This window comes from Triturus cristatus, chromosome 8 (assembly GCF_964204655.1).
Source record: "Triturus cristatus chromosome 8, aTriCri1.1, whole genome shotgun sequence".
NCBI classification, from domain to species: domain Eukaryota; kingdom Metazoa; phylum Chordata; class Amphibia; order Caudata; family Salamandridae; genus Triturus; species Triturus cristatus.
The window spans coordinates 953,821,491-953,835,895 of NC_140591.1; positions in this window are offsets into that span (position 1 = coordinate 953,821,491).

A 14,405-nucleotide genomic window follows, 5' to 3' on the forward strand; every position below is an offset into this window, starting at 1 on the left:
GTAGGGTGTACGCTCCTACCTGGAGCGCCTACAGTGCGTGTAAGACCCGTTCCCCGAGCCTCTGTTTAACGCGTCTGAAGTGTACTGAAGGGAACGATGTGCACGGAACCGGAACCTTACGCTAAAGTGAAGAAGTCTTTTGCTACCAAGTATTGTGGGCCATTTAACAGCTATCTGGTCTTGTGCTAATACTATATCTCTATATAAAATACTATTTTTGCATATATCCCAGTGTGGAGTCCATTTGTGGGGTTGTCGCTGACTTACTGTGTGTGTGTTCCCAAATGCTCAACCATTACACCTGAGATAACACCTTGTCTGCTCGCGCCAAGCTACCTAGAGGGTGAGCAGGGGTTATTGTTAGAGTGTACTCCCTTACCCTGACTAGAGGAAAGGATCCCTGCTTGACACAAGTGCCTACCTGTGCCAACCAGAGAACCCGGATTCTAACACCCCAGATTTGTGCTGCACACATTTGGATATACATGTCATCATCACAAAGAGAAATGAGTTACACAGGTAGTACAACCATGGTGAAGGACAAATCACCTGCATGTCTGACATGTTAACAATGCCTGGATAGTTTAATCTTGCACTAATGCACTTTAGCAGCAGGACACCTGTTCATTACATGTACCTACACACTTTGGGGATGAAAGTAGTCAGTGAGAATGCTTGCCACTGGTGTACACACTGCTAGTACTGCTAGTCAGACATCATGCATAATTAGGAAGGCAGTGGACTGCACACTCACCTGCTCCCCTGGTTTCCCATAGAGCTTGCTGTACTGTGGAAGGAGCCTGTTCAGCAGGGCCTGGTTCTCCTCCTCAGTGAAGGCTGGGGCCCTCTCCAGAGTACGTGCAATAGCAGGAGCCAGAGGATGCAGAGGCAGCAGCAGTGGTAGCAGGGATGTGGTCCAGTAGCATGTAGTGCAGGCAAGTGAGCTCCCTGGGGTCCAGCCAGCCTTATATCTGTGCTGTAGAGGCAGAATCTGTGCCATGTGTCCCAAGTGATAGGTCAAACACAGATGCATTCTATGAATCTGGCCAATCCATGGAATTGTGCGACTCGTACACGCCTTCCACATCGTTCAAATCTTCACCTTCATGAAACACTTAAAATTGCAACATTGTTGTAGGTATCCAACTGAATTTCCAGTGAACAACTCGTACAAGTTTTGAATCCGCATCCGTCTCCATGACAGTCCAGAGCCAATGGGTGCGCCCGGCTCGGTCAACTGACTGTGCAACGCGTATTTTGAAAATACACATGCACCCGTCTCCATACGATTCAATGGCCAAGGCGCACGCCTGTCTCGGACCATGCCTGCCCGACGCGTGTGCATGATAGTCACCCGCATCGGACCTCATTGCCATCGTCAATGACAAAGCGTACGCATGGCTCGGTCATGAACCGTGCAATGCGTATGCATTGTCACCCGCGTCGGACCTCATTGCATTCAAAGGCAAAGTGTACGCACGGCTCGGTCATGAATTGTGCAATGCATATGCATTGTCACCCGCGTCAGACCTCATTGCATTCAAAGGCAAAGTGTAAGCATGGCTCGGTCATGAACCGTGCAATGCGTACACATTGTCACCCGCTTCGGACCTCATTACATTCAATGGCAAAGCGTACGCTTGCTCGGTCATGAACCGTGCAATGCGTATGCATTGTCACCCGCGTCGGACCTCATTGCATTCAATGGCAAAGCGTACGCACGGCTCGGTCATGAACCGTGCAATGCGTACGCATTGTCACCCGTGTCGAACCTCATTGGTGTGACTATTCTACGGATTCAACACACAATTACTAGCCAGGGACACCTGTGCACACCTACCACACTATTGCATTGGCCACACAGTGTCCCATGGCATGTAAGGCTGCATTCCCTGGGTGTTTGGGGGGGCCACATTTGGTTTGTTGGGTGACACTTTTGTGTAGTCACTCCCAGGCTGTGCACGTGTACATGGGGGCAGAATCCTTTGTGTGTCGTGCACATTACCACTGTGATGTGCAATTGTACAGTAATGGGCATGAGTCACGGACACAGTTTAATGTAGGATATGTTTGGGCCATGTCACATACACCTGGAGTCCTGGGGGTGATGGCATGTACGTCACAGTGAGACCTGTAGCCACAATCCTGATGTGCACCCACAGTCTGTGTGCAAGTTGTGTCTCAGATGTGTCTAATCAATGTGGTATATGCATCAAACTTGATGGTGTGTCTGTGTCTAAGAGACGTACATGGAGGGCCTGCAGGAACAACAGTGGCCACTACCTGTGGGACTTACGCTTGCCTTGTGGTGTGTACGTGATACGCTATGTTCATGCCAGTGTTGATGTGGCAATACAGGGATCCTGGGTTTCTGCATGGCAAAGATCTGTGATGCCTGGGAGACATCATGCCTCACTTGTCACTGTGGTGTGTGTTTGGAACGTCACAGCAGTACATAGGTTGGGTGACACAGCCAGATGATTGGCCATTGCACTACATGGGACTCATGTGAACATGTGGAATTGAGATGTGAGGTGATGGTCATGGAGGTGACATATGTGTCCATGCCCAACAGCACACACCTCAGTACATTGTGTAATGTCATGATCTATCATGTGATATTGAGCCTGGTCATGGCCACATGGGTGGATGAACTGACAATCTTCCTTTGTGCATCTCTGTACTGCAGGGCACCAGCTGTCCATAGACCGTTCCCAGACCTTGCGACCATGCAGGAACGTGACTGCATCAGACGGTACCGCTTCACCAGGCCACTGATTGAGGAGTTGGTGGAGCAGTTGCCGCCACATCTGCTACCTGGCCGGACATACCCTACAGCACTGACCCCAGAGGTGAAGGTGATGGCAGCCCTGCACTTCTTTGCTACTGGTACCTTCCAGTACACTGTGGCTACTGCTGGTGGTATGTCGCAAACGATGTTTAGTCGGGTGCTGCGTGATGTCTTGGAGGGGATGTTGCATTTCCTAGACCTGTACATCAAGTTCCCTAGCCCAGCTGAACTCCTTGAAATAAAGGATGCCTTTTATACACTGGGGAGGATGCCGAACGTCATTGGATCTATTGATGGGACACATGTGGCCCTGATACCACCACAGGCACATGAGCAGGCATACCGGAACGGGAAGCACTACCACTCCATCAATGCTCTGGTGGTATGTCTTGCTGACATGTCTATCACACATGTGTGTGCGCGGTTCCCTGGTTCGGCGCACGATGCCTACATAATGAGGAGTATTCACTTTGCAACGCTGATGTTACAGATGCCAGCTCAGCATGCATGGCGTGTCGGTGTGTACTGACTGTTTCTCATTGTATGTGTTTGTTAATGTTGTATTCCGCACTCCTACAAAACTCAGCTACTTGTTTATTTTTGTGTGTGTAGGTGACTCCGGATACCCCAACATGCCGTGGTTGCTTACACCCCTCCGGAACCCTGTGACACCAGCCGAGATGCGCTACAATGAGGGACATGGTCGGAGCAGGAAGGTGATTGAGCGGACATTCGGCCTCCTGAAAAGCCGCTTTTGCTGCCTGGACAAGACCGGAGGGGCCCTCCCATATGAGCCTGCAAAGGTGTGCAAAATAACCCTTGTATGCTGCATGCTACACAACGTGGCAGTACGGAAGGAGGTGCCTCTCATCCAGGATGACGATGACCAACCTCCGGCACCTGTGGAGGATCCCGGCCTGGGCCAAGATGCCAGTGATGATGAGGATGAGGGTGACGTCTGCTTCAGCTCATCAACAACTTCTTCACCTGAATGTGAGTTTCCAGGGTTGTTATGTCAATGTATGGAGGTAGCCTGGAATGTGTTGGGGCTGCTCTGTTGCTGTCTGAGTGTGTCTGTTTGCCACTTGACTGGATGCGTGCAGTGATGTATCCATTCAGGTGGTGTGTACTCCACAATAGGGTAGCACTGCTAACTTGTTTTTGTGTAGGTTTCTTGTGACATGTTTTGTGCATGTGTATTGCATTTCTCTCCTGTTCTGCAGTGCTTTTGACTGTGTCTTGTGTCTGTCCTTCCCAGGGTACTTAGCGTGTTGTTTGGTCAACACTGACCCCCAACACCCAGAATCCAACACCAGTGTGGAAGTTGTCAATTCTCATCAACTGATGTACCACACATCCCTGGACTTCAATTCTCCAACACTTTGTGAGCGAGTGTCCAATGTTACATAGAATTACCGTGCAACTATTGTGGAATAAACATGTTGCTGATGTGTAATGAACCTGTGCTACGCTTTATTATGTGTGTTGTCTGTCTTCCCACATCTGACTGACATCTGCTTACCTCACCTGTGGACTTGTTACCACTGACTGGGGTTGGCGTTGTGTCTGTGCATGCCAATGTGTTTCAGGTCAACATCATTGTGTGGGATGAGTAACATGGCCATGGTGAGTATGTGTTGTGGTGCCATACTGGTGTGTCTCCCTCACATGTGTCACATCACCATGACTCACGTTACGCAGGTCACATTGTTGCAGTATTTGGCATGCACTGTGTTATGTAGCAGATCGACATCTCCATGACACATGACAAATTGGAATCACAGCAGAGGCAAGTATGGTGTACTGGTGAGTTTATTTTCAAACATGTGTGAGGAAAGTGCACAGGATGGTGGGTGCTGAACATTGGTTTTGGAATCCAAAGTTCACATTAGAGTTGGATGTGCTGGTAGATGAAATGTCCAGAGTAAAGTCCACAGTCATCTGCAACATTGGCCCAACATGAACCCCCCATGTCATGTGGGCGAGTTGTGTGCGATTGGACAAGGTGAACAGGTTGCGCACAAAGAACATTGTCCAGAACAGGTTTAGAGGCCCTGGGGGATGTGCTGGGACATCTGCCTCTCACATGTCCTTCTTCCGACGACCCCTCTTCTTCCTGGGGGGGATCCTCAGGTGCAGGCCTCTGCGGTGCAGGGGACTCTCCGCCAGAGTTCTCCTCCCTCCCTGTGGCGCTGGCAGATGGTGTTGCAACAGATGTTGTGGCCACACAAGGAGGTGTGGACAGGTTTGTGTTGATCTGGCGGAGGCATTGGAGTATGTCCCGATGCACCGCAGTAAGCGCATCCCACTTGGCCTCCATGCGGGCATTGTGGGCAGCCTGCTCCTGTTGCATGTCCTTGAGGATCCCCACTACCTGGCCAAACCCTCCGGTGCTATCCTGGTACGCATCTATGATGCGTGCCAGGTGGGAGTCATCATGCAGTCCAGACCCCTCTGCAAGGCGCGCCCTCTGCCTCCCCCCCTCCCAGCACCCCTATTCACACGGGCAGGACCAGCGGCGGGACGCACAGGTGACACTGTGACCCCTTGGGTGGTGTTGTTGGTGGTGTTTGCTGTAGCTTCTGGTGGGTCCTCTGTCCCTGTGCTGTGGGTGTTCAGTGGCCTTGGTCTGTCCGTGTAGGCAGGGGTGCCCTGTCAGTTTCCAGATGCTGGAGGCATGGGTACAGGGGGTGCAGATGTTGATGCTGCTGGTGCTGCATGATGACTCACACCGGAGGGGCCAGGTTCGTCGCCGTCATCCGAAGAGGACAGAGACAGAGTCAAACCAGAGAGCTCAGTGTCCACCAGAGTCTGGGACTGGGAATCCTCTTTATTTGGTGCTGGGTGCCCAGCACCACATGTGTTTGGAAGAGACACACAATGTGAGTTATGTTTCTACATGCATAGATGGTTCACAAACATGACATTTTCTACTTTACGAACAGATGCCTGCCTGTACACTGCTTTTTCCCAGCTTGTCACGGACAGAGTTTCATATTGTTGTTGCCCATTTCCCAGAATAGCCTTGTGCTCCCCACAACAGAGCCCAGTGTCAGACATCCTGTCAGTCCCTTCCCACTCCCTATGGGACGAGTATGGTTCAGTTAGAACTTGCTGGGCCATGTGGGTGGGTGTAGATTGTCTGTGACTGCAACTCCCATCATGCTCCTGGCAACACTCCCTTCCCAGCATGCCCATACTTCCTTCCTCTTGACTCTGCTTCCCTGTGAGGGGGTGTGACAGCAATGGCAAGATGGCTGACTGTGTAGTTCTGGTGTTTGTTGGTGCCATTTCCCAGCATGGCCTTGTGCTCCCCACAACAGAGCCCTGTGTCTGACATCCTGTTAGTCCCTTCCCACTCCCTGTGGGGCGAGTATGGTTCAGTTAGAACTTGGTGGGCCATGTGGGTGGCTGTAGATTGTCTGTGACTGCGACTCCCATCATACTCTTGGCTACACCACCCTTCCCAGCATGCCCATGCTTCCTTCCTCTTAACTCTTCTTCCCTGTGAGGGGGTGTGACAGCAATGGCAAGATGGCTGACTGTGAAGTCCTGGTGTTTGTTGTAGCCCATTTCCCAGCAGGGACTTGTGCTCCCCACAACAGAGCCCAGTGTCAGACATCTTGTCAGTCCCTTCCCACTCCCTGTGAGGCGAGCATGGTTCAGTGTATGCTTACTGGGCCATGTGGGAGGGTGTAGATTGTCTGTGACTGTGACTCCCATCATACTCGTGGCTACACCCCCCTTCCCAGCATGCCCATACTTCATTCCTCTTGACTCTGATTCCCTGTGATGGGGTGTGACAGCAATGGCAAGATGGCTGACTGTGAAATCCTGGTGTTTGTTTGGCTACAAGTCCAAAGAGAGCCCCTGTGCTTCACACAGCAGCACCCAGTATAGTGTATCTTTTGCTGATATTTCACAGAGGTGTGGGTCAATGCATTCTACCCGGTGAGTTGTGTGGAGTTTGTGTTGGGGGGTGTGTGTGTCTCCACATGCTGGTAAGTATGGTCAGAGCTGTCAGTCCTCCTTCCCACCCGGCCAGACATCCCACCATGAAACGTGCTTCCATTGTGGGGCGTGCAAGTTGTCTTTCAGGATGTCAGTCAGTGGTGTCCTGCTTATGATTTGTGCACATGCCCTAGCAGGGCCTTGTGCTCCCCACAGCAGGAGCCAGTGTCAACCATCTTGTCAGTCATTTTCCACTCCCTGTGATGTGGCATGTTTCAGAGAGGTCTTGATGGGCCAATCAGGAGGGGGAGCATTATCTGTGACTACAGGCCCCATCATGCTTTTGGATACACTCACTTCACCTGCATCCCCACTATTCCTTCCTGTCAGTGAGCTGCACTGTGAGGTAGTGTGTTTGTGGTGGCAAACTGTCTGGCAGTGTCTATTTAGCTTTGTGCCACTGCCTTGCTCTATTTGTTTGTAGGTTGGTGCATGTCATGACACAGTTACAAGTCACTATGAGATGGCAGGTATTGTGTTTGTCTGAATAGCATACACATCTTGGTATGATTATCTATTGGTTACTGTAGCTTTGCTTGCGGTGCATGGTTTCACTGTCCCCTTGCCACACAATCTTGGATATGTTGTTTGTGTACTCACCAGGCTCTGGTATGTCTGTTAGCCCATGGACGCTCTTTGGTGGTAGGATGTCCCGCACCTTCTCCTCCCAGGTCCAGAAGTAGACTGGTTTGGCAGGAGGCCCACTGCCGGTGTACTGACTCAGGGCGTGATCTTTTTCGATGAGTTTCTTGACCCTCCTGCGCACGTCATACCACCTGTTCTGGATATCGTCCTTTGTGCGCCTTGCCAGTGCTTGAGCGTTCACCTTGTCCACAATCCTCGCCCACATCTTGGTTTTCTGTGACATAGGGGTCCTTTGGACCAATGTACCAAACAAATGTGGCTCTACTCTGATGATCTCATCTACCAGCACTTCTAACTCACTATCTGCGAACTTTGGATTCTTCTTTGGGGGCATGGTGATGGTTGGTGGTGGTGAGGGATGTGTGTGTGAGGGTGCAAGTGAGGGTGGGTTGGTGTTGGTTTTGCTGGCTGTATGTGTGTGTGCTTTTGGATGAGGTGCTGATGGTGTGTGGGTTGTAGGATGGGTGAGTTGTGAGTGTGTCTGTGGTTGCTGTGTAATGGTGTTTGCTGCTGGCTGTGTCTCCTGTTTGCAAGGGATGATGGTAGTGATTGTAGCCCTTTACATAGTTGGAGTTGTGGGTGTGTCTTTGTCCCAGTTTTTTTTTATTTGATAGTTATTGGCTATGTCATTGCTTGTTTGGTCCTTTTTTTGTCTTTTTTCCTATGGGATTTGTAGGCATGAAGGAGACGTTCATCTGACGGAAACGGACGCTGATGTTGTCTCATGCGGGCTTCTCCGCCTTGTTCATGCTGCCTATCTTCATTGTTTCATATGCGTCGGTCGTGAAGGTCTCTATTGCTTGTGGGCCCGGTTGTCTGTGCATGTTGGTCGTGCGGCTTGGTCTCCGTGCGAGTCGGTCTGGTTTTACACGCATTGCATCGTACTCCGCGGATGGGACATAGCGGGTACTAGTCAGTCAGGTTCATTCCGGGTTCGTGTCGGTCGGTGAAATTTGCTTTAGTTTTCCGGTCGGATCACTATTTTCCCCACGGCTCGGTTGTACGGCTTGTATTCCGAACGTGTCGGTTGTAATTCACACACGTTGCATCGTACTGCCCGGGTCGTACGGCGCTGTTCCGTATCGGTCGGTATCCGGTCCGGGTCCATGCCGGTCGGTTCGTTTTGCGGCCGGAATCGGAATTGGCCCCTTAGTCTGGAAATCGACATCTTGGAGTGCTGGCTCTTTTCTTGTGATGATTTCGAGCAAGAGCCCTTTCAGATATATATATCTGCCAACCAAATGTTTGATGATTTCCCCAGTACAGACATACAAGTCAATATACAAACAAGCACGATACAGGGAGGAAATGCAAGCGTAATTGACATGTTTAAGAAGTTAGTGAAGCTCATTAAGAGCGGACTATCTAAGTGGTGGGAACACAAATCGCTTTCCAGATATTTGGAAGTTGTCAGAATACCAAGGGGCCTAAGGATTATGATAGCACCCAGCTACGAAAATCCTGACCCACGAATGTTGAGTGATTGGGCAGAGTGCAATTTAGAATTATCCAGGAAACTTGTAAAAATCTTGGTAAAGTACACGGATCAAAAGCAATGGAATTACAAAAAAAGATTGATGACTTGAACCAGGAAATCAACAAATTGGTAGTCACAAGTGCCATTAGTAAACATCATGAAGGGTTCACTGAAAAAATATCGAAGGTCAAAAAATCGACCTACAAAATTATCGGAGCAACAATATCGATGTCAAGAATATTGACATCCTATCTACAACATCAGAAGTACAAAAATATGGAATAAAATATAGATGTCAAAAATATCGTTATTAAAAATATCTTGTTTTTTTTAGTTTAAACAAATATGTAAAATAAACCAAATAATATTTTTAAATAAAATAAACATAATTAAATATATTTTATAATGTTTTAAATTGATAATTAATATATATAATTTAATAAAACATTAATTAAACATATACATATAATATATATATATACTTACTTAATAATCAGTTTTAATAACTATTTTAATAACTTATACATTATTAAAAAATATTATAAATTACAAATACATCTATACACATAAAACAATAACATGAATAAAAATTAAATAATTATGTATAACAAATTAAAAAAATTACATTTACTTTGACTATTTTTAAAATTAATTATATATTACATTAGCTAAAATAATACAAAAAATATTAAATACTATTCCAACTCCAAAAAAAACAACAGTAACGAAAATGTTGGATAGCGTTGGGCTAAAAATTGCTATACCCACTCCAGGGAGTGCAACAGTAGGGAAAGTGTTGGATAGCGTAGAGGTATAAATTACTATTCCCACTCCAGGGAGTGCAACAGTAAGGAAAGTGTTGGATAGCGTAGGGGTAAAAATTACTATTCCAACTCCAGAGAGTGCAACAGTAGGGAAAGTGTTGGATAGCGTAGGGGTAAACATTACTATTCCCACTCCAGAGAGTGCAACAGTAGGGAAAGTGTTGGATAGCGTAGGGGTAAAAATTACTATTCCAACTCCAGTGAGTGCAACAGTAGAGAAAGTGTTGGATAGCGTACAGGTAAAAATTTATATTCCCACTCCAGAGAGTGCAACAGTAGGGGAAGTGTTGGATAGCATGGATTAAAAATTACTATTCCAACTCCAGAGAGTGCAACAGTAGGGAAAGTGTTGGATAGTGTAGGCGTAAACATTACTATTCCCACTCCAGAGAGTGCTACAGTAGAGAAAGTGTTGGATAGCGTAGGGGTAAAATTGACTATTCCAACTCCAAAGAGTGCAACAGTAAGGAAAGTGTTGGATAGCGTTGGGGTAAAAATTACTATTCCAACTCCAGAGAGTGCAACAGTAGGGAAAGTGTTGGATAGCGTAGGGGTAAACATTACTATTCCCACTCCAGAGAGTGCAACAGTAGGGAAAGTGTTGGATAGCGTAGGGGTAAACATTACTATTCCAACTCCAGTGAGTGCAACAGTAGAGAAAGTGTTGGATAGTGTAGGGGTAAAAATTACTATTGCCACTCCAGAGAGTGCAACAGTAGAGAAAGTGTTGGATAGCGTAGGGGTAAAAATTACTATTCCAACTCCAGAGAGTGCAACAGTAGCGAAAGTGTTAGATAGCGTAGAAGTTAAAAATAAAATACTTATAAATAAAATAATTATTTAAAATAATTAGTGATTTAAATATTAAGTAATTTACAAATACCAATAAATAATTATTAAAAACTACCAATGAATAATTCATTAACAATAAATTAATAATAAATACCAATAAATTACAAGCAATAAATATTAATTACCAAATAATAAATATTGAACAATAACATATTTTTCATGACAAAAACATATTAATTATTAAAAAGTAATTACCAATTAAAAATATTGAACAATTAAATATGTTTATACCCAAAAATAATAATTATTAAACATTAATTATCAATTAATAATTACTTCATAATATATTAATTAGAAATATCAATAAATAATATTTAATAACATTTAATTACCAATTAATGATTAATCAACAATAAATTATTTTTCATAACCAAAATATTATTATTTGAAATATTCACCAATTAATAATTAATGTCCAATAAATTAATTATCAATACGCAACAACAAATTTAATAATTACTTAATTAGATTTCAATGACTTCCAACACTTTTCCCCAATAAACGCACAAAACACTCCAATAATAAAATAATACACTTTATATAATTATCAATTAATCAATTAATAAAAATAATTACCAATTAATGTACATTAATTACCAATTAATAATTAATTAACTATAATATAATTATCAATACCAATAAATGAAATTAAATTATTACTAAATTACAATTAAATTACTTCCCACCCTATTTCCCTATAAACCCACAAACCGCTACAGAACTTAAACGCAAAAATTAATTAAAATTAATTTAGAATTCCTAAAAATTTATCATTTATTTCGTATAATTAAGTTACTTCCCACCCTATTCCCCTATAAACCCACAACCCGCTACGGTACTAAAACACAAAATTGACTTAAAATCCATTATTAACATATAAAAATTGTATACCTATATTTTAAAACCAGTAGAACACTTAACAAAACACATATAACACATACATATTAAATGCATAATAAAATACATAACAATAATATAAATATCGATATTAGTAACTTCGATATTAGTAACATCGATATATTTGATATCGATATTACTAACTTCGATATTACCAACATCAATATAAAAAAAATCGATATTACTTACCTTAGGGTCGATATTCTGTCCATCGATATTCTTAACATCGATATTCTGTCCCTTCGATATTGTCAACTAGATATTAGTGTAGGTCAATATTTAATTTTCGATATTTTGACTGCCACCATCATGAAGACATGGCGACGCCCGTAATCTCACCTGAAGAGTTTGCTTGTTGCTGTTGGGGGCTTGTTGCTGGCCTGCGCCATTATCGGATCCTCGCCGCTGCTGCTGGGGACTACATCCCTACATCCCCCATCATTCCTCATTCCTCATTCCAGCATTTCTCGCGGCGTGCATGCCACGCACCGCGTTTGAGGCACCAGGAGGCGCTTTAAAAAGGGGCCAGGGCTCCCGCTGAGCGGGATGCCCGTAATCTCACCTGAAGAGTTTGCGTGTTGCTGCTGGGGGCTTGTTGCCGGCCCGCGCCATTATCGGATCCTCGCCACTGCTGCTGGGGACTACATCCCCCATCATTCCTCATTCCACAATTTCTCACGGCGTGCACGCCCCGCACCACCTTTGAGGCGCCAGAAGGCGCTCTAAAAAGGCGCCAGGGCTCTCGCTGCACGGGACGCGAGCGGGCGTGCCCGGGCGAAGCCGGGCCAAGGGTGGGCCCGTCTGCGCCTGTCCATGGCAGGACGAGGCAGTGCTGGGCCACCCCCGGATATCCAGGCTGATCTCGCTGATCCCAGAGTGGACTCCATGGAGGCCAAAGAAGGACACAAAAGGTACTGTCATTTACACCCTGCATTAAAGCATATCCAGTCTGCAGAATGAGCAAGCGCAAGGCACTGGTGGGTGGTGGGGTCACGGGGACTCTTGATGCCTTTTTAACCAGAGCTGAATCATTATTGGTCCATCAAATCCAGCTCAGGGAGAAAATCCTTTCCCTGGACTCCATAGTGGCTCAAAAACGATCATCCATGGGCAGTATAGCCATGACTAAATCCCCCAATGACGGGGTTCTTCCGTGTCCAGCAAAGACGGGAGGTGGTAATAATACAGAAGGACCTATTTCCGTTGTTTTGTCCCCGCAGTTAACCCCCCTGCTGCCCCCACCTATTGAGTGGCAATCTGCTGAGAGTGGTCCAATAGAGAATGTTTCAAGAGATATTGGGGGGGACATTGATTCGGATTTACTGTTAAGGCAGGGGGCTGGGGAGACTGCACTGATTGCGCCAACTGCAAGTATCAAAACCACCTTACTCTCAGGTGGGGAGGTTATCACTCACTCAAAAAGGGCCTCCAAACTGGATAGCTTTACAATGTCACTAGATAGCGACACGGCCCCAGTAAAGCGAACCAGGGGTGGGGGTCATCTAACTCTAAACAAAATCTGAAACAAAGGCCGAGACCAGTGTCTAAGGCTATTAAGACCCCAGATATAGCAGGCACTGTAGACAACCACCTGTGTCATAATTGTGGAGATGATATTGCGGGGCAGGGAGTGGATACTGAACTATGGAAAAGGATGGAAATGATGTTAACTGCTCTTCTGGGGCCCGGAGTAGAGAAAATTAGGTCTATAGATGAAAAATTGTCGCTGCTCTTGACACAGAGGGGCCGATTCCAATCCTGGAAAAAAGGCTGTACGAATCGTTGTACGGAGCATTTTCTCCGTACGACTCGTACCCGGTAAACTTTCCGTACAACCTAGGAAGTACGATTCGTACAGAAAGCCTATTTCCGTATGTTTCGTACAAAAGACCGTACGGGTAAAAAAAAACAACAAGTACGATTCATCCCTACGTCACTCCGTACGGCTCTTTTTTTACGGGAGCCAAACACAGCCGGAAAAGCAGAGTCCTACGGGAACCGCTACGCAACGGAGCCCTGGTACGCGACGTACACGCCATGAACCCCATCGTACGTGTCATCCCGGTCCTCCTAGCCTACGACCTGGTGCACCGGACCCGACGCACACGCCGCAGAAGGTGAGAACAACACCCAGGGGCCAGGGTGGGGGTGAGGGGCTGGAAACATACCCCATACCCAAATCCAAACCAATAATATGGAGCCCGTACATTACCACCAGGGTCTGGTTACTTGGGGGGGCGTGGCCAGCAACCCCTGCATACCGCAACAATTGAAGTGGACGTGTGCGGTGCGTTGCACACGTACCCCTACGGCACCAGTACAATAGTGATACGGACCGTACACACGGAATGAATGCGTGGGTATGGTGCGTTTCACACGTACCCCTATGGCACCAGTACAATAGTGATACGGACCGTACACACGCAATGAATGTGTGGGTACGGTGCGTTTCACACGTACCCCTACGCCACCAGTAGAACAGTGATATGGACCCTACACACGCAATGAATGCGTGGGTACGGTGCGTTTGACACTTACCCCTACGGCACCAGTACAATAGTGATACGGACCATACACATGCAATGAATGCGTGGGTACGGTGCGTTACACACGTACCCCTACGGCACCAGTAGAACAGTGATACGGACCGTACACATGCAATGAAAGCGTGTGTACGGTGCGTTTCACACGTACCCCTATGGCACCAGTACAATAGTGATACGATGCTTACACACGTAATGAATGCGGGGGTACGGGGCGTTTCACCCGTACCCCTACGGCACCAGTACATTTGGGATACGAGGCATACACACACCACGAATGTGGGGTTACGGTCTGGCCCTGCATGTTACCTTCATATTGGTGTGTGTGTAGGTCCAGGCCAGCAGTGTACTGCTCCAAGGGGGTG